Source organism: Eleutherodactylus coqui, chromosome 13 (genome assembly GCF_035609145.1).
Source record: "Eleutherodactylus coqui strain aEleCoq1 chromosome 13, aEleCoq1.hap1, whole genome shotgun sequence".
NCBI classification, from domain to species: domain Eukaryota; kingdom Metazoa; phylum Chordata; class Amphibia; order Anura; family Eleutherodactylidae; genus Eleutherodactylus; species Eleutherodactylus coqui.
In genome coordinates, this window is record NC_089849.1 from 52,059,388 (window position 1) to 52,077,998 (window position 18,611).

Consider the following 18,611-nt stretch of genomic DNA (forward strand, 5'->3'; position numbering starts at 1 on the left):
GTAGGCTTCAAGAACCCCAACGGTCCTTCTCAGGGCCACATCTACCTGTGTGCAGGCTGCTGCTAGCAGTGTTTTTTTGTTTTTTTTTCTCAAAATCGGCAGTGCAGAGCATTGCACCCGGCATTAGGGACAGAAGTGGTGTATAGGCAGGGAGAGTGTTAGGAGTGAGTGTAGCCTTCAAGAACCTCAACGGTCCTTTCTAGGGCCACATTTAACCGTGTGCAGTACTGTGCAGGCTGCTGTTAGCAGTGTTGCATTTTTTTTTTCTAAAAATCGTCTGTGCAGAGCATTGCACCCTCCATTGATACTACAGGGACAGAATTGTGTAGGCAGGGCCACAACACAGTTATTGTTCATTGAATATACGCAGTGGGTCCTTCCCTTTGCTAAAAAGGACAAAAAATTATATTTGGCCAGCCTGTGTCAGTCCTAAGGTCTCCGTGTACGTGTGTGCTGCGTGGAGAACGTACAAAAATCAGACGCAACCAGCTACGGTTTACTGCAGCCTAGCGCCATTGTCTTTCTTGACTGGCAAATACCTGCTCTGCTAGAGTTAATAACTCTGCTACACTATAGTTGTGTGACACTTTTTGAGGGCCACACCACAGATATTAAACTTCTTGTTCATTGAATATACGCAGTGGGGTCTTCCCTTTGCTAAAAAGGACAAAAAATTATATTTGGCCAGCCTGTGTCAGTCCTAAGGTTTCCGTGTACGTGTGTGCTGCGTGGACAACGTACAAAAATCAGACGCAACCAGCTACGGTTGAGTGTAGCCTTGCGCCAATTTCTTTCCTGCCTGGGAAATCAAATCACTGGTAATACAGCATGCTGAGGGGTAGGGGTAGGCCTAAAGGATGTGGACGCGGCCGAGGACGCGGAGGGCCAAGTGAGGGTGTGGGCACAGGCCGAGCCAGTGCGGTGGCCAGGGGTAGAGGCAGGGCCAGACCGAATAATCCACCAACTGTTTCCCAAAGCGCCCCCTCGCGCCATGCCACCCTGCACAGGTCAAGGTGCTCTACGGTGTGGCAGTTTTTCACAGAGACGCCTGACGACCGACGAACAGTGGTGTGCAACCTTTGTCGCACCAAGATCAGCTGGGGAGGCACCACCAACAGCATGTGCAGGCATATGATGGCCAAGCACCCCATAAGGTGGGACGATGCCCGTTCACCGCCTCCGGTTTGCACCACTGCCTCTCCCCCTGTGCCCCAACCTGCCACTGAGATCCAACCCCCCCTCTGAGGACACAGGCACTACCGTCTCCTGGCCTGCACCCACACCCTCACCTCCGCTGTCCTCGGCCCCATCCAGCAATGTCTCTCAGCGCAGCGTCCAGACGTCGCTAGTGCCACAGTTTGAGCGCAAGCGCAACTACGACGCCACGCACCCGCACGCTCAAACGTTAAACGTACACATTGCAAAATTGATCAGCCTAGAGATGCTGCCGTATAGGCTTGTGGAAACGGAGGCTTTCAAAAGCATGATGGCGGCGGCTGCCCCGCGCTACTCGGTTCCCAGTCGCCACTACTTTTCCCGATGTGCCGTCCCAGCCCTGCACGATCACGTCTCCCGCAACATTGTACGCGCCCTCACCAAGGCGGTTACTGCCAAGGTCCACTTAACAATGGACACGTGGACAAGCACAGGCGGGCAGGGCCACTATATGTCCCTGACGGCACATTGGGTGAATTTAGTGGAGGCTGGGACAGAGTCAGAGCCTGGGACCGCTCACGTCCTACCCACCCCCAGAATTGCGGGCCACAGCTCGGTGGTGGTATCTGCGGCGGTGTATGCTTCCTCCACTAAAGCATCTTCCTCCTCCTCCTCCAACGCAACCTCTGTCTCGCAATCAAGATGTGTCAGCAGCACGTCGCCAGCAGTCGGTGTCACGCGGCGTGGCAGCACAACGGTGGGCAAGCGTCAGCAGGCCGTGCTGAAACTACTCAGCTTAGGAGAGAAGAGGCACACGGCCCATGAACTGCTGCAGGGTCTGACAGAGCAGACCGACCGCTGGCTTGCGCCGCTGAGCCTCCAACCGGGCATGGTCGTGTGTGACAACGGCCGTAACCTGGTGGCGGCTCTGCAGCTCAGCAGCCTCACGCACGTGCCATGCCTGGCCCATGTCTTTAATTTGGTGGTTCAGCGCTTTCTGAAAAGCTACCCCCACTTGTCATACCTGCTCGGAAAGGTGCGCCAGCTCTGCGCACATTTCCGCAAATCCCACACGCACGCTGCCACCCTGCGGACACTGCAACATAGGTTTAATCTGCCAGTGCACCGACTGCTGTGCGACGTGCCCACACAGTGGAACTCTACGCTCCACATGTTGGCCAGACTCTATGAGCAGCGTAGAGCTATAGTGGAATACCAACTCCAACTTGCGCGGCGCAGTGGGAGTCAGCCTCCTCAATTATTTACAGAAGAGTGGCCCTGGTTGGCAGCCATCTGTCAGGTCCTTGGAACATTTCAGGAGTCTACCCAGGTGGTGAGCGGCGATGCTGCAATCATTAGCGTCACCATTCCTCTGCTATGCATCTTGAAAAGTTCCCTGCAAAGCATAAAGGCAGCCGCTTTGCGCTCGGAAACAGAGCCGGGGGAAGACAGTATGTCGCTGGATAGTCAGAGCACCCGCCTGTCTATATCTCAGCGCGTTGAGGAGGAGGAGGAGCATGAGGAGGATGAGGAGGAGGGGGAAGAGACAGCTTGGCCCACTGCTGAGGGTACAGATGCTGCTGGGCTGTCATCCTTTCAGCGTGTATGGCCTGAGGAGGAGGAAGAGGAGGAGGAGGATCCTGAAAGTGATCTTCCTAGTGAGGACAGCCATGTGTTGCGTACAGGTACTCTGGCACACATGGCGGACTTCATGTTAGGATGCCTTTCTCGTGACCCTCGCGTTACACGCATTCTGGCCACTACAGATTACTGGGTGTACACATTGCTCGACCCACGGTATAAGGAGAACTTTTCCACTTTGATTCCCGAAGAGGAAAGGGGTTCGAGAGTGATGCTATACCACAGGGCGCTGGTGGACAAACTGATGGTAAACTTCCCATCCGACAGCGCTAGTGGCAGAAGGCGCAGTTCCGAGGGCCAGGTAGCAGGGGAGGCGCAGAGATCAGGCAGCATGTACAGCGCAGGCAGGGAAACATTCTCCAAGGCCTTTGCCAGCATTATGGCTCCCCAGCAAGACTGTGTCACCGCTCCCCAGTCAAGGCTGAGTCGGCGGGAGCACTGTAAAAGGATGGTGAGGGAGTACGTAGCCGATCGCACGACCGTCCTCCGTGACGCCTCTGCCCCCTACAACTACTGGGTGTCGAAGCTGGACACGTGGCCTGAACTCGCGCTGTATGCCCTGGAGGTGCTTGCTTGTCCTGTGGCTAGCGTCTTGTCAGAGAGTGTGTTTAGTGTGGCTGGGGGAATCATCACGGATAAGCGTACCCACCTGTCAACCGACAGTGCCGACAGGCTTACACTCATCAAGATGAACAAAGCCTGGATTTCCCCAGACTTCTCTTCTCCACCAGCGGACAGCAGCGATACGTAAGCAATACGTAGGCTGCACCCGCGGATGGAAGCATCGTTCTCTATCACCATCAAAAACGGGGACATTTCTGCTTCATCAATCTGTGTCTAATATTCCTCCTCCTCCTCCTGCTCCTCCTCCTGAAACCTCACGTAATCACGCTGAACGGGCAATTTTTCTTTGGGCCACAAGGCTCAGTCATATAATTTTTCTAAACAATTTTTATATGTTTCAATGCTCTTAAAAGCGTTGAAACTTTAACTTGAACCAATTTTTCGTTAAACTGGGCTGCCTCCAGGCCTAGTTACCACTTAAGCCACATTAACCAAAGCGATTAATGGGTTTCACCTGCCCTCTTGGTTGGCCATGGCCAATTTTTTGGATGTATATTAGTACTGTTGATACAGCAATTTTTGTGGGCCCTCGCCTACAGTGTAATCAAATGAATATTTAGCCCACCTGTATTACAGCTGATGTTACATCCGCTGTGTTGGGCAATGCAATGGGATATTTTTATGTACCGCCGGTGGGTTCCAGGGAGCCACCCATGCTGTAGGTGCACACGGAGTTTAACCTACATCTGTCCACTTGTAAAGAACCCCAGTCTGACTGGGGCATGCAGTGTGGGCCGAAGCCCACCTGCATTAAGCACGACATTACTACCTCAGCTGTGTTGGGCAATGCAATGGGATATTTCTATGTACCACCGGTGGCTTCCTGGCACCCACCCATGCTGTGGGTCCACAGGGAATTATAAATGCATCTGTTTCCACTTGTAAAGAACCCCAGTCTGACTGGGGCATGCAGTGTGGGCCGAAGCCCACCTGCATTAAGCACGACATTACTACCTCAGCTGTGTTGGGCAATGCAATGGGATATTTCTATGTACCGCCGGTGGCTTCCTGGCACCCACCCATGCTGTGGGTCCACAGGGAATTATAAATGCATCTGTGTCCACTTCTAAAGAACCCCAGTCTGACTGGGGCATGCAGTGTGGGCCGAAGCCCACCTGCATTAAACATGACATTACTACCTCAGCTGTGATGGGCACTGCAATGGGATATTTTTATGTACCACCAGTGGGTTCCAGGGAGCCACCCATGCTGTAGGTGCACACGGAGTTTAACCTACATCTGTCCACTTGTAAAGAACCCCAGTCTGACTGGGGCATGCAGTGTGGGCCGAAGCCCACTTGCATTAAACATGACATTACCTCAGCTGTGATGGGCAATGCAATGGGATATTTCTATGTACTGCCGGTGGCTTCCTGGCACCCACCCATGCTGTGGGTCCACAGGGAATTATAAATGCATCTGTTTCCACTTGTAAAGAACCCCAGTCTGACCTGGGCATGCAGTGTGGGCCGAAGCCCATCTGCATTAAGCACGACATTACTACCTCAGCTGTGTTGGGCAATGCAATGGGATATTTTTATGTACCGCCGGTGGCTTCCTGGCACCCACCCATGCTGTCGGTCCACAGGGACTTCACAATAGGGAGTTGTTCCTGCCTGTGTCTATGAATTAAAAACCGCGGTCTGACTGGGGCATGCAGACACCTTGACAGAATGAAAAGTGTGTGGCACATAGGTTCCCCATTGCTATGCCCACGTGTGCAGCTCCTGATGGCGGTGGCACAGGATTCTATTTCTCATTGCTTCTGTACAGCATTGTGGGCTATCGCCCCGCCCCTTTTAAAGAGGGTCGCTGCCTAGCCATGCCAACCTTCTGCAGTGTGTGCCTGCGGTTCCTCCTCATGGCAGACGCACTTCTAAATTGACATGAGTGTGGCGTGGCATGAGGGCAGCTGAAGGCTGCGCAGGGACACTTTGGTGTGCGCTGTGGGGGGGAGGGGGGCGGTTGGGCAGCATGTAAGCCAGGAGAAGTGGCAGTGGAGTGTCATGCAGGCAGTGATTGTGCTTTGTTGGAGGTAGTGTGGTGCTTAGCTAAGGTATGCATTGCTAATGAGGGCTTTTCAGAAGTAACAGTTTTTGGGAGGGGGGGGCCCACTGTTGCCGCTATTGTGGCTTAATAGTGGGACCTGTGAACTTGAGATGCAGCCCAACATGTAGCCCCTCGCCTGCCCTGTCCATTGCTGTGTCGTTCCCATCACTTTCTTGAATTGCCCAGATTTTCACACAAGGAAACCTTAGCGAGCATCGGCGGAATACAAAAATGCTCGGGTCGCCCATTGACTTCAATGGGGTTCGTTACTCGAAACGAACCCTTGAGCATCGCGAAAAGTTCGTCCCGAATAACGAGCACCCGAACATTTTGGTGCTTGCTCATCTCTATTTATCACCTCTCTAAACACATCATGTGACAAAAAGTCAAATCTATGGCAGTCTGCTACATTGGAACTATTGATTTACACTAATTTCTGGTGTAAATGAATGTAAATTTGCCCCTTCTGCCAATCCTGCCCACTATTTAGAAGAGTGACGAGAGCAGTGGGAAAAGGCCAAAAAGTCCAAAACCTTTTTGCGCAAGTATGACTTACACAAAGCTTGGTAATCTTTTTTACACAACAGAATTCTGGCATATTGCCCCCAATATTCATTTTGTATGTTTTTATATACACTCACACTCATCTATGCAGGCCTCAGCTGTCTTATCCAAAAATTAAGAGAACATAAAGGTGAATTCCCCATTGTATTTGATGCATCCAGGGGCCCCAGTTCTCCCAATGGGTTAGGGTTTCAGAAGTTGGAGACGCACCTATGAATAGGTAGGTTCAATGGACACCACATCTCTGGTGTGCATTAAACCTAAGGGGAGGGGGTTGGACCAGGGGCGTAACTATAGAGGATGCAGGGGATGCGGTTGCACCCGGGCCCTGGAGCCTTAAGGGGCCCATAAGGCTTCTCTTCTCCATATATGTAGCCCAGTACTATGAATAAACCATTATAGTTGGGGCCCTCTTACAGGTTTTGCATTGGGGCCCAGAAGCTTCAGGTTACGCCTCTGGGTTGGACCTAATGACCCTGGAGCTTCCTTCCAACTCTAACATTCTATAATTCTAGGTTATTACTCATAGAGTTTAATGGTCACTGCCAGATATATACCAACAAAGGTCTCCTTTTAGCATGTTTGGACAGCATAGGTCAAAATCCCGCAATCCCAGTGGTTTGAAAAGCATAATCTGACTGCACTTTTCAATACAGCTGTGTAAAAACCAAACTATACTGTAGGGTATAAGTTAATGTAATAGCTGCAGCCAGTGATGGATGTACAATACGCAGTAATTATATATGCATTCGAATCCTACATTTATAGGCACTGCAAAAAAAGTCAGGAATAAAAGTTTGTATTATAACACCATATTGTATGGCTTTCAGTTATACCAGCTACGAACAATTGTGTGCGGTGAGCATCAGGCTGAACTGAGCGTCTTTTCTATTGTATTGACTAGAGGTGATTAATAGAATACGCTCATTGCAGAAGTAGCTGAAACTAACAATTTAAAGAAGATGAAAAAAATGACTAAAGCAATCACGAGGCAATTCTAAATGCGAGATACAACATGTCTTCTCCTACTTAAAGAGTTTATATTGTTTCATTACAGAGACTCCAATATACTGAACACTAAGGGGGTCATTAATAAAAATAGCCTGTTTCAGACAGCCAGAGTACGATGATGATTGGATAGAAGCTGCATACATAGAACTTAGATGATCCTATATGAGCACGGTACATAGACAACAGTGTGCACAACGTGTCTGTAAGTAAGTACTTGCTGCCTATCTGGCAGTATTGTTTATTGGAAGCTCTTTACTTGTGAGGGAGTGGGGGTGGGTGGAGGGATTAATCCCTTCCTCTTAGATGCAGTTTTGGGGGGCTATAGTGTAAGCTTGTTTAGTAATATTATAATTGTTTTTAACGTGTTATAGAGCCATAGGATAGGTGACTAACGTACGATTGGTGGGAGTCTCATCGCTGGGACCCTCACTAAACCCAAGAAGAGGCTTACTGCACCCCACCCTGTGAAGAGGAGATTGAATAGAGAAGCACGCATAGTGCTGCTCCATTTATCATCAATGGGACTGCCAAAGATAGCCGAGCGCTTGTACTCTGCTATAGTCATTAGTCCCATTGAAATGAATGGACCATCTCTGTGCACTGTCAGCCACCGCTCCTATCCTATGCATAGGTGATAAATGCTTTAGAGAATAACCCTTTAATTATGATTACTTTGTTACAGGTCCTAGCATGGCTCTGTTTTGCTGTAGTATGAGTGGGTTTCGGCCCCAGTATGGCCCATGAAGGTGCTGGTAATAAGCCGCCACATTGGCAAGAGATGGAATGTTTCAGGGGGTGAATGATGTTGGAAAGCCCTGGCCCCCCTGGGAGGAGTAAGTGTGACGGGTATAAAGTAGAGAGTTTGGTAAGAAATAGGGAATTGGTAGAGTTAGTACAGGGCAGATACTGGCTGTCAGTTTATCTGTTCTCACTATTGGTCTTTCTCCTGGTGACAGTTCACAGCTTGCAGTTAGTAATTACAGATGACAATTCCTTGGGTGATAAGCAGATCCTCCTCTGGCACTTATGATTTGACAGCTGGGTAGCACCACTCTAGGAACTTAAGTTGCATAATCTCTCTCTTTCGTACAGGAAAACCCAGCTCTCCAGTAGCACTGGGGCAGCTCACTCCTCCCAAGGCTCTCTGCAAAAACACCAAAGCTGGATTGGTATTAGTGTGTCTTGACGCCACCAGGAACTCCTGGTGGAGTCAAGTTTGACAGGGGGTTGACGCCCCCTGATGCTGATTGGCTGCACAGCATGGTGGAAACCTAGGTCGTGGAAGGGCACTAAAAGCAGGCGGAAAGAACATGGAGGTGCCCCTTTTGCCAGTGGAAAACCTTGCCCAGCGACGCACAAGACACAACTTGCCTCATGGTGCTAGCACTGAGGGCAAAAGTTGCATATTTTGGAGCACCGTCAACGGTGCTTGACAATAGCCACCCGCACCTGTTCGCCGTTCCACAATAGCCAGTGCGACCCCCAGTAGCTGGAGCTGTATGATACCATGGGATGCAAGGAGCCGACTGGGCCGTGGTGAGCGATACTGTGATGCTTCCCCCAACCGCACTTGATGCGTCATTCCCTGCGGCGAAGCAGAACCGATCATGCCGCCAGCTGTCAGCAAGGGAGCGGGAGTTACACAGCCCCTGCGCGGTGAGGGCAGCAAATATCTGTGGTGGAGTGCTGGGCACAGAGCACACTGTTCAGGCGGACGGCAAATGTCAGTGGGGGAGCGGCACCCACGGAGCTGACAGGGGCGGCAGCGTAAACATAGGTATTACTATATCTTCATTTGCACCACGGGCAGCTGCATGTTTTTGTCCCCCTGCTTTTAGTGCCCTTCCAGGACCTAGTTTTCCAGGCTGCTGTGCAGCCAATCAGCATCAGGGGGCGTCACCCTCCCCGTCAAACTTGACTCCACCAGGAGTTTCTGGTGGCGTCAAGATACACTAATACCAGCTGGCTCTGCCTTTTATACCTAGCCCATCAGCCAATTAACTGGCAGCTCTTTTTAATCCACAGCAGCTAAGTTAGAGTTGAAAACAAAATCATGTCACCTGTCTGAAAGCTGAAGAGGAAACATATACAAAGTCCAACAATATATATAAATATAAATATATGCGCATGGGTATTTAACCTCTTATAAGTGTGCAAAGAACACTGCGCTTGCCTGAAAATGACTGTTAAAGGTAAGCAAGTATGCATTAAATATTTTATGTGGAAGCAATTACACCCTTTAATTAGCAAGTGCTGTGCATATGGTTTTTAGAATTCCCCACGATTGTTTAAGGCATTTCCTACGCTTCCTGTACTGTTAATTTCAGCTGTTCTTTCAATGAGCCTCCTTTATGATCATTGCTAGGAGATACAATATAAAATGTTAGATTCCCTTTAAAACAAATCCGTTCTTCATCCCAGCAGTGTTTTATTATCTGACAACAATGTGAGGTATAAAAGGATGACTATTTATGATGTGCCCAGCAGATACAAGACAGTTCACACTACGTGTGCGGTTGGGATGTGAACACCTGCCAAACCCGTAATCCTCTCCGTGCTCGATGTTTTGGTACAAGCTTTAATTGTATTCGTTTTGCAGCCAATGCAGATCTTGTCCTAATTCCCAGACCTCTGTCAGGATTCATAAGGACCTGGCATGGCGAATGCAGGCAAAACGTGTCCCAGTACAATTTAACCACTTCTTAGGCTAATTGTCTAGAATGCATTATGTATTCACATGTATGTCTTTGCGCATGAATCTGCTTAATTTAGGACATAATTTAGTGTCTAAATTAAGGAACCACCACCTACTGAAGAAGCAAGACTAGACTTTCTTTTACCTTTGGCAAAAATTATGCTTGGCGCTCCCCCACCCCACACCCCACACAAACCCCACACACACACATGAAGAAATACATACAAATCTATATAGTCTGACAGACATACATAGATTTGAATTTCCATCATCGAATCATCAGCATTTCCTACTCTGCATGGTCCTGCTCTCCTCCACCATGTAAAATGAGTCTGTTACTACCGTAAATAGTGTGTACATTGACATGCCAAAAGTCATGGGATAGCAATATATAAACAGATTATGAAGTGGTGATAACTCAGGTGACGCTTGGGGACACCCACACCTATATAAATTGTGAGGTGTTATCTTGTGAGTGAGGTTGAATACTGGCCAGTGTGCTCATGGCGAGGTAACATGAATAATTGGGGTTCGAACAAGTCATGTTAGTGGGTGTGAGAAGAATGGGATATTCCATTTCTGAAGTTGTGCGGGCATTTAACATTACTCAATCCACAGTGCCACGTGTGAACTGGGAATAAATCGTGGAAGGCATTACCGCCTACAGTGGACAGCGCAGTGGTCACCCATGAGTACTTAATGACTGCAATTGCTGACTTTTCTCTAGAATTCTTTGTGCAAACAGACGCCAGGAGAAATCACATCCACATTCAATGCAGAGGCCCCACATATATATCCTGCAGGTCAGGGCAGAACTCTTTAGCTTCCATGGGATATGGGAGGAGAACACCCACTAGAGTTCCTCTGTTAATATCACAACACCACAATACCAGACACAGCAGCACACATGGGCTCATGAGGTTGCTAACTGGAACCTAGTGGACTAACAAAATGTGACATGAGCCACAGTACCAATTGTTTTGGGCTGAGGGTAGGGTTCTTGTGTGGTGCAGATCCCATGAAGCCATGGACCCCAGTTGTCAACAAGGCATTCTGCAGGCAGTTTCTTGGTTGAGTGCAGTGTAATCTCATGGTATGGATTGAGTCCATGGTCCATCTAAACATGTCATTTTCTGGTGCCTGCTATATTTCACTGCTAGGTGACCATTTGCAGGCCTTCATGGACATCATGTACCCCTACAATGATGGGATATTCCAGTAGGATAATGCAACGTGCCATTGGGCGCAAGTTGTCCAGAAATGGTTTGAGGAGCATTCTGGAGAGTTCCTACAAATGGTGGGGCTGGCACATTTGCCCAATATGAGCCCATTCAAGTATTTATAGGATATGCTGGAGAAGTCCATTCGCACCCAAGATCCTACACCTACAAATTACACAGAGCTGTGGGTCACCATGCAGATGGCATAGCTCAACATCCCTTCAGACAACTTCCATCCACTTGTGGAATCAATGCCAAGTTGAGTTGCTGCACTTCGCCAGACTAGAGGGTATCCTACAGGATATTAGTTCCTGTCCCATGACTTTTAGTAGCATGTCAGCATATTCCAGTTATTATTAATTTACGCTACTATTAACCCTTCTGGCCGATGCCACTGGTGTCCCCTTCCTCATACTCAGCACCTAGGACACATATTCTGCCAGCAAAAATTCTGAAAATATACATTTTTACCTACTAAATATTGGAAAAGATTTACTTTGATTCGTTAAAATCCCCAAATGTTCTCCTGGCATGTGAAACATTTATCTGCAGTAACTTTGTGGTCTTCTAAGGGGGTAATGCTGTCTATGCTCCCCCTTATAGATAGAATCAGCTCACAGCTGTTGCTATTAGGCTCTGCCACATACAGGGCCTCCTGCTAGGGAAAGAGTCCAGTCTGCCATGCACCAGAAAACAGAGCACCGTAGGGAGAGCACCTAGACGATGAGTGAGGAGACTCAGAAGGCCATTCATGCTCCTCTAGGTAATATGCAAATAAGGGAGATGGAATAATACCTCCACAGTGCCACCTATTGGAAGGCAGCATTCCTTCAAGCCAAAGCAATGTTATGTAGTCATGATGCAATATGTACACTGTAACGTGTGATGTTTATGATAGTTAATAGGATTGCAATGGTGCAGCAAGGCACGTGGTTAGGGGATATGTAAGTTGGATGTAATGTGAGGATTGAACTACTATAGTATGATGACTTCTGTAGAATATATCTGAATTCAAGTAAATAGTCAGGTGCCTTTTCACTTCCATCAGTAGGAGATATGATGGCGATGTATGTACCGCTGTGTTACTGTGGGTAACGGGAACTCAAAGAACGCAAAATGAGTAATCCAGTACTATCGCTTTATATCGAGTTATTACCTATCGTTAAATACAGAATACAATTTAAACTCGCTACCTTCATCCACAAAGCCCTCCACAGCGCAGCGCCCCCCTATATCGCCTCCCTCATCTCAATCCATCACCCAGCCTGGGCTCTCCGCTCTGCTAACGAAACTAGACTGCGCATCCCTCTAATTCGAACTTCTCATTCCCGCCTCCAAGACTTCTCCAGAGCAGCACCAGTCCTCTGGAACGCACTACCAAAGGCTACCCGGGCAATCCAGGACTCACAGAACTTCAGGCGTGCTCTGAAAACGCACCTCTTCAGGGAGGCATACCGAATTCCCTAAACAAACCCCTCTGTACTCCACCTGATAACATGCTCCCTGACCTACTGACTGCAATCCCTGCTGGCCACCATAAACTGCCCCTGCAGTCATACCGATTCTGCCGTCACACGGCTAAATGTCTGACCATTGTCTATGTGTATATCACCCCTCACTCTCCACCTCGCCATACCGTGCACATCTCCGCCATACAGTGCACATCTCCAGCCCTTTACCTTCTGTATCACCCCATTACTTGTAGTATGTAAGCTCGTTGGAGCAGGACCCTCACCCCTATTGTTTCCATCAACTGATTACTATGTAACCGTGGTTCTGTAATGTTTGTACTTTTGTCTTTCTGTATCCCCTGTCTATGTAAGCGCTGCGGAATATGTTGGCTCTATACAAATAAAGATTATTATTACTAACGTTTAAGTACCCAAACCCTCCCATGAAGTGAAATGCTTTGTAATACTGTTGCCATCCATTAAAAGTTATTTTTTTATAAATGTGCCGCCTCTGCCTCTGTTATCACCGCGCCATCACATAACCTGCAACATGCGCACGCACCACCAGCCCATTACTGTCTGATTTAAAGATCATGCTTGTCTTGTGTAGACAACCCCTATCCATATGTCTATTAGAACATCACAGAGGGGGCTCTTATTATTGCATAGCTTTTCAGATTTATTATATTAGGAGAGATGCTGCAGTGATAGCCCATTATTGCATAGGTTTAATGTGTACCGATGATGATTATTATGGATTGCTGATGTCTATTATGCAACTGTATTTATGTAACAGTCTATGTTGTAGCTCCTGTGTGGTTTGACTCGTTCCTAGACACAGTGGTCATTGGAAGGTGTATAGCACCAGGTCACTGCGCTACTGATGGACAAATGGTAGGATATGTCAGGCCATGCAGGATGGTACCTTTTTAGGTACAGAAAGCAGGTTGTGGCATGCAAGATGTTGTTGTGGCATTGGAGTGAGCACCAAGTACATGAGGGTGGTGCAAAGTTGCATGTGCCCTGAGTCATGAGCCAGGAGAGAAAGTCCTGGAAGCCTGTGTGAAAATGTTGGGTACAGTTGGAGATTGTGGACTGCCCATATTTCCTGGAGCCTCCTAGAACATAGAGTGTCGGATAGTCAGACCGTTGTAGCTGTGGCAGCTCCAGTCATAAAGCCGCTGTATTGCTGAGAGAAAGTCCAGCATTAACCCTTTGCAATCCAATTTTGGATTCAGGGTTTCCTAGGGAACTTTCTCTTTCTGCCATTATACAATGGTGCCATCTGCTGGCTAGAGCCAGTACTGCGGTATGTGACATGCTGGAGAGGCCCCTGACAACAGAGCAGCTAGTAATCTACAGTAACAATACCCTGCTGGACATCTTCAGACATCGGAGCTGCATAGCCTTCAATCAGAATGTCTTTAGACGTCAGACAGTGGATTGGAAAGGGTTAAGAGACTGTGAGTGCACACTAGTGAAAACGTTTAAGTGTCCACCGAGTCACACCCAGACTATATCATAGTGCCAATGATGAGTCCAGAGCGCAGGTCTGGTCTGACATCACAGCGTCAGTGCCGGATCACATCATTCGCCTGCTGGTGCATACGCTTTGTCATTTGGAAGCCAAGATAGTAACATCTTCCTTCTACCATTGCACCGATAGGTTGACTGAGCTGTCAATGATCTCAGCCCACCTATCAGTGCCTTTCTGTAGATATTTAAACTGGATCCTTTGAATACAGGATGCCAGTTATTCTCTTGACTTTTCTTTGTATACATTAGATGGAACGTTACCCCTGAATTCATTTGGGCTTTGTTGCACATTGTCTGTTCCTTAGTTTGTCTGTTTCTTTGTAGCTCCTTTTCTACCCTGTGCTTGGTTTAATTTAATTTGCTTCTTCTATTTCACTCCTACTTTATATCTGCCTTTTTCCCTTATTACATCTAGGAATAATTAGGGAATCTAGCCAGGTTCCAGCCATGGGGTCGCCCTTTTCAGGGAGGGTGCACCACTTTTGTAGCAAGTTCAGTTAGAAAACATATACGGGAAGAGCTTAGGTTGCCCTTTCATTTTGCATTATTCATTATACTTTCCTGCACCCTTGGCATTCTTTATTATCCCTCAAGTCTTACACATGACTCAGCCTGTCCCCTCACTTTGTCTTTGTGTCTGTTTGTTGGTTTGGTTGACAGGCCTGAAACAAACATGACAACCTAATGAGTAATTAAGAGACAAGAGTTTGCAAATATACAAGAAGATTGTGACTATATTGAGTCGGAGCTTGTTCCCGCACGGACTGGCAAGTCCAGACAGTATTGTTGTACAAAGAATCCGCTTCTAGTTAAAGAGACTATACTTGATCCCGTAAGGCCGACATGCCAAGATAGTACTGACAGACAAAAGAGACTGTGCAAGTATAAAGGGTCTGTTGCATGAAATAGAAACTAAACCGAACTTAATTCTGCCAGGGCAGGCAAGCCAAAACAGTGTTGCTAAGATTCTAGAGTCCGTGTTACTGAGTGATAAATCCGACATTGCTAAAATGCTTGAAACTTATTTGGAATATTGAATTATGAGCAGCGGCAGCACTACCGCCATATTTTTATAAGAGATACATTATTTTTTGCCAGGAACGTAACCGCGATGCGATGGATTGATTCCCACCCTCCTGTCTTTTTGGAAATCAATAATAAATCAGGCGATTTCCATTGAAAGCATTGTTTATAAAAGCCGAAATGCCCTGATAAATTTGCTCATATATGGAGTGGCTGGTGTGCATCTCCTCTGATCCTGTATTCTTAATATATCTTCTTTTCCCTATGGCGTGTGTGATACAGGATTCTGATGAGTGGCGCTACTGCTATATGTCGCTATACATTGTTGGCACATTGTGACACCTTGATAGTTACATAGTAACATAGTAATATAGTATGTTAGGCTGAATGAAGACCATGTCCATCTAGTTCAGCCTGTTTCAAACCCCCTAGTTGATCCAGAGGAAGGCAAAAACACCCAAGAGGCAGAAGCCAATTAGCCCGTTTGGGGAAAAATTCCTCCCCGACTCCATAATGGCAATCATAATAATCCCTGGATCAACCATATAGTTATGTATTTTATATTACCAACATGCATACGGCATTTGCTTATAGACATTTCTCCATATTGGATTTGCTGAGCATTTTGATTATGCTATTTTCCCACGCCATTTTTGTTCTTTGCTCAATAATGGGAATAAAAAAAAATGATGAAGCTATTATGCACTGTTCTGAAACTGTGTGCCAAGTTAAAGTGACTGTACCGTTCATTCAACTGCCAAGCAAAAGTCATTGTCTACTGCAACATGTGCCCCGTCTCTTAAAGGAGTTGTCCAGGGTTAGAAAAACATGGCTGCTTTGTTCCAAATACATCATCACTCTTGTCCATGGGCTGTGTCCAGTATTGCAGCTAAGCTCCCAATCAATTTAATGGAGCTGAGCTGCAGTACCACACACAACCCTATGGACAAGAGTGGCACTGTGTTTGGAAGAAAGCAGCTTTGTTTTTCTAGCCTGGGACAACACCTTCAACCAACCTGTAGGTGGAGGATCCCCACAAGGCTCAAAGTCTGGACCCACGCTTTGAGCTATTGAAACACACAGAGATGCTGCTGCACTGTCAGGATTAGGTGTACCTGTTACCTACATGAGAAGGCGTTAAAGTCCTGATTAGGACGGCCAGGGAAGAGGTGGTGCCTTGGGCAGGAACAAGAAAAGGAGTTGTTGCTGTGTGAGAGCAGCATGTGTTGTAGTAAGGAGTCCTACAGCAGAGAAAGATGAAGTTTGCCATATGCAGTAAAGAGGTATGGCCCCAAGTCATCTCTTGCAGTATTCCGTAGTCTAGAGCCAGAGCGGTGTTGCAATCGGAGAGCCAGCAACTGATTGATGTAGCTGTAGTGAGTTAGAGATGGCCACAGGATGGAGTATTGATTCCAAAAAAGTCAGCATTTCTACTGAAGAGATAGGTATTGACCTAAATCGGTGTGCATTTAACAAATTAAGGGCACCTGGTGTAAAAAACAAGTAGCTAATAAGAAAACAGAGACAACTTAAGAATGCTGCTATGCTTTAAGCTCAAATCCTGCTATATACACACACACACACACACATTACTTTATCTGTTGTCCAACTGCATTCATTTTGTAAGTTGGTTGAGTGATGCCCCACACTCTCCCTTACACATACCCTGTTACCCCAAAAATAGGACGCTGTCTTATATTATTTCCCCCAAACGAGGCACAGTGTCTTATTTTTGGGGGGTGTCTTAAAGAATGGCTGTGATTGGTTCACCGAGCGCAGACTCTGATTGGCTGAGGCAGTGTTTCTTAACCAATTACAGCAATCTCTTGCTGGAGGTGGGTTATTAAGGCCCCGCTTCCAGGAAGAAAATGCTCTCTCAGCGCCGAGGAGTACACGGAAGATTGCCGAAGCACCGCATCCCAGTGTGAGGGACCCGGACCCCGCCTGCTAGGTGAGTATTTTGGGGGGAGGGCTTATATTTCAAGCCTCCCCCGAAAATCAGGCTAGAGCTTATTATCGTGGTAGGTCTGATTTCCAGGGAAACATAGTAGGAGTGGCTTAGCTGCTCGGTTCAGTGGTGCCGTGAGTGAAACCTTGGCCCTCTAGTCAGGACCCAGCTGGTAGGGGGCACGGAAGAGTGCTGAGACCGATAATTCTCTGGGCAGTGTGGCACTAGCCAGCGCCACATGAAGGAAAGTGTTGCAGGCGCCAAGTGTGGAAATTCTGGAGAGTGGAAAGAAAGGGTTTAGTGAAGCGCTGGTGCCAGAGCGCTATGGGGAGCAATGTGAAAGGGTTCCACGATCCTGGGTGACATATATGACTGTCCAGAGAATCCAGCCTCACTGTAGGAACCCTGTACAGAATGGGGTTAGCAGAGAAAGCTGAAGCTTTCCATATGTAGTAAAGAAGGCCACCAGTCCACCCACTAATGATATGGCCAGTGGTCATCTGTATTATTAGAATTAAAAGTTGCACCACAAGCAGACAGTGAACGCAGCTGCACGTGTTAGCAGCAGTGTGTGCTGCTTGGCATCCCAAAGGGCTCCAGGACTCAAAGAGAGGCAAAGGAGACAGCAGAGCAACTGACGTGGCAGCAGCTTTTCACTATTGGGGCATCAGCGCAGGAGAGAGGGCCCTGATGATGAGGGGCTGAAGGCGAGGACTGAGAGGGTCTGATGACCAGGGGCCAAAAACAACATCACGGCAAATGGAAATAGAGGGAGTCTCTCTTCCTGCAGGGGACTCTGTCCTGTCCCTGAAGTAGTAGACACCACTATGGAACTGGATGCAACAGTGTTGTGGACCCAGAGACGACAAAGTGGCTAGATACGTAAGACCAGACCAATGAGACATTAATGTGCACACATTAAGGACTATGACAGGTGTATATAGACAAATGCAGATGGAGGAAGTATCTCCCCAAAGAGGACTATGATAGAGGAATATGGTGCAAAGCGGAAATTGTAATGATGCAGCGTGACTCTTATTTTTGGTACATGTTGTTATGTGTTTGTGACGGGCGAACTTTGTAGCAGCGGGTGTTCCGCACTAATTTGAGTGTACGTGAGACAAAAGTGTAATGGAGATGTTGTTTTGCACCTATGATGCATTGAGTCTACACCTTCTATTGTTGAAAGACATCTTCTGTTCTCTTGAGATGTCCATGTGCTTTTTGGACAGTCATTCACTTACATGGCCATCGTGTATTACTACTTTTTTCCTATAGGACCCAAAATGTCTGTCTGGCCACGGCTTCTCCTAGCACAATTAGCCAAGGATGCCATTAGCCACAGTGATCAGTTGATCGTTACTGCTGCTCCAAACTTGTTTCTGATGAGATAACTCTATGCAGTTGAAAATGGAGTAACACAACTATCTTCACGATTTTCTGCCTAAGTCATTCATGTGACCGCAGTCTTTGTATTATTACCATTACTATCACTTCCTATTAATATATTAGGAAATAGATGCGTCAAGGACAAGCTTTTATGTTCTCCTCTAAAGCAGGTCCTGTCACATTTGTAAGAGCCAATTGTTACAATTGCATATGAAGTATGGTTGTATCCCACGTTCCTTGCCACAGGTCTTGTCAGTCATGCAATGCTTTCAACATATATCCTGTCTTCATAGGGGAATCAGACC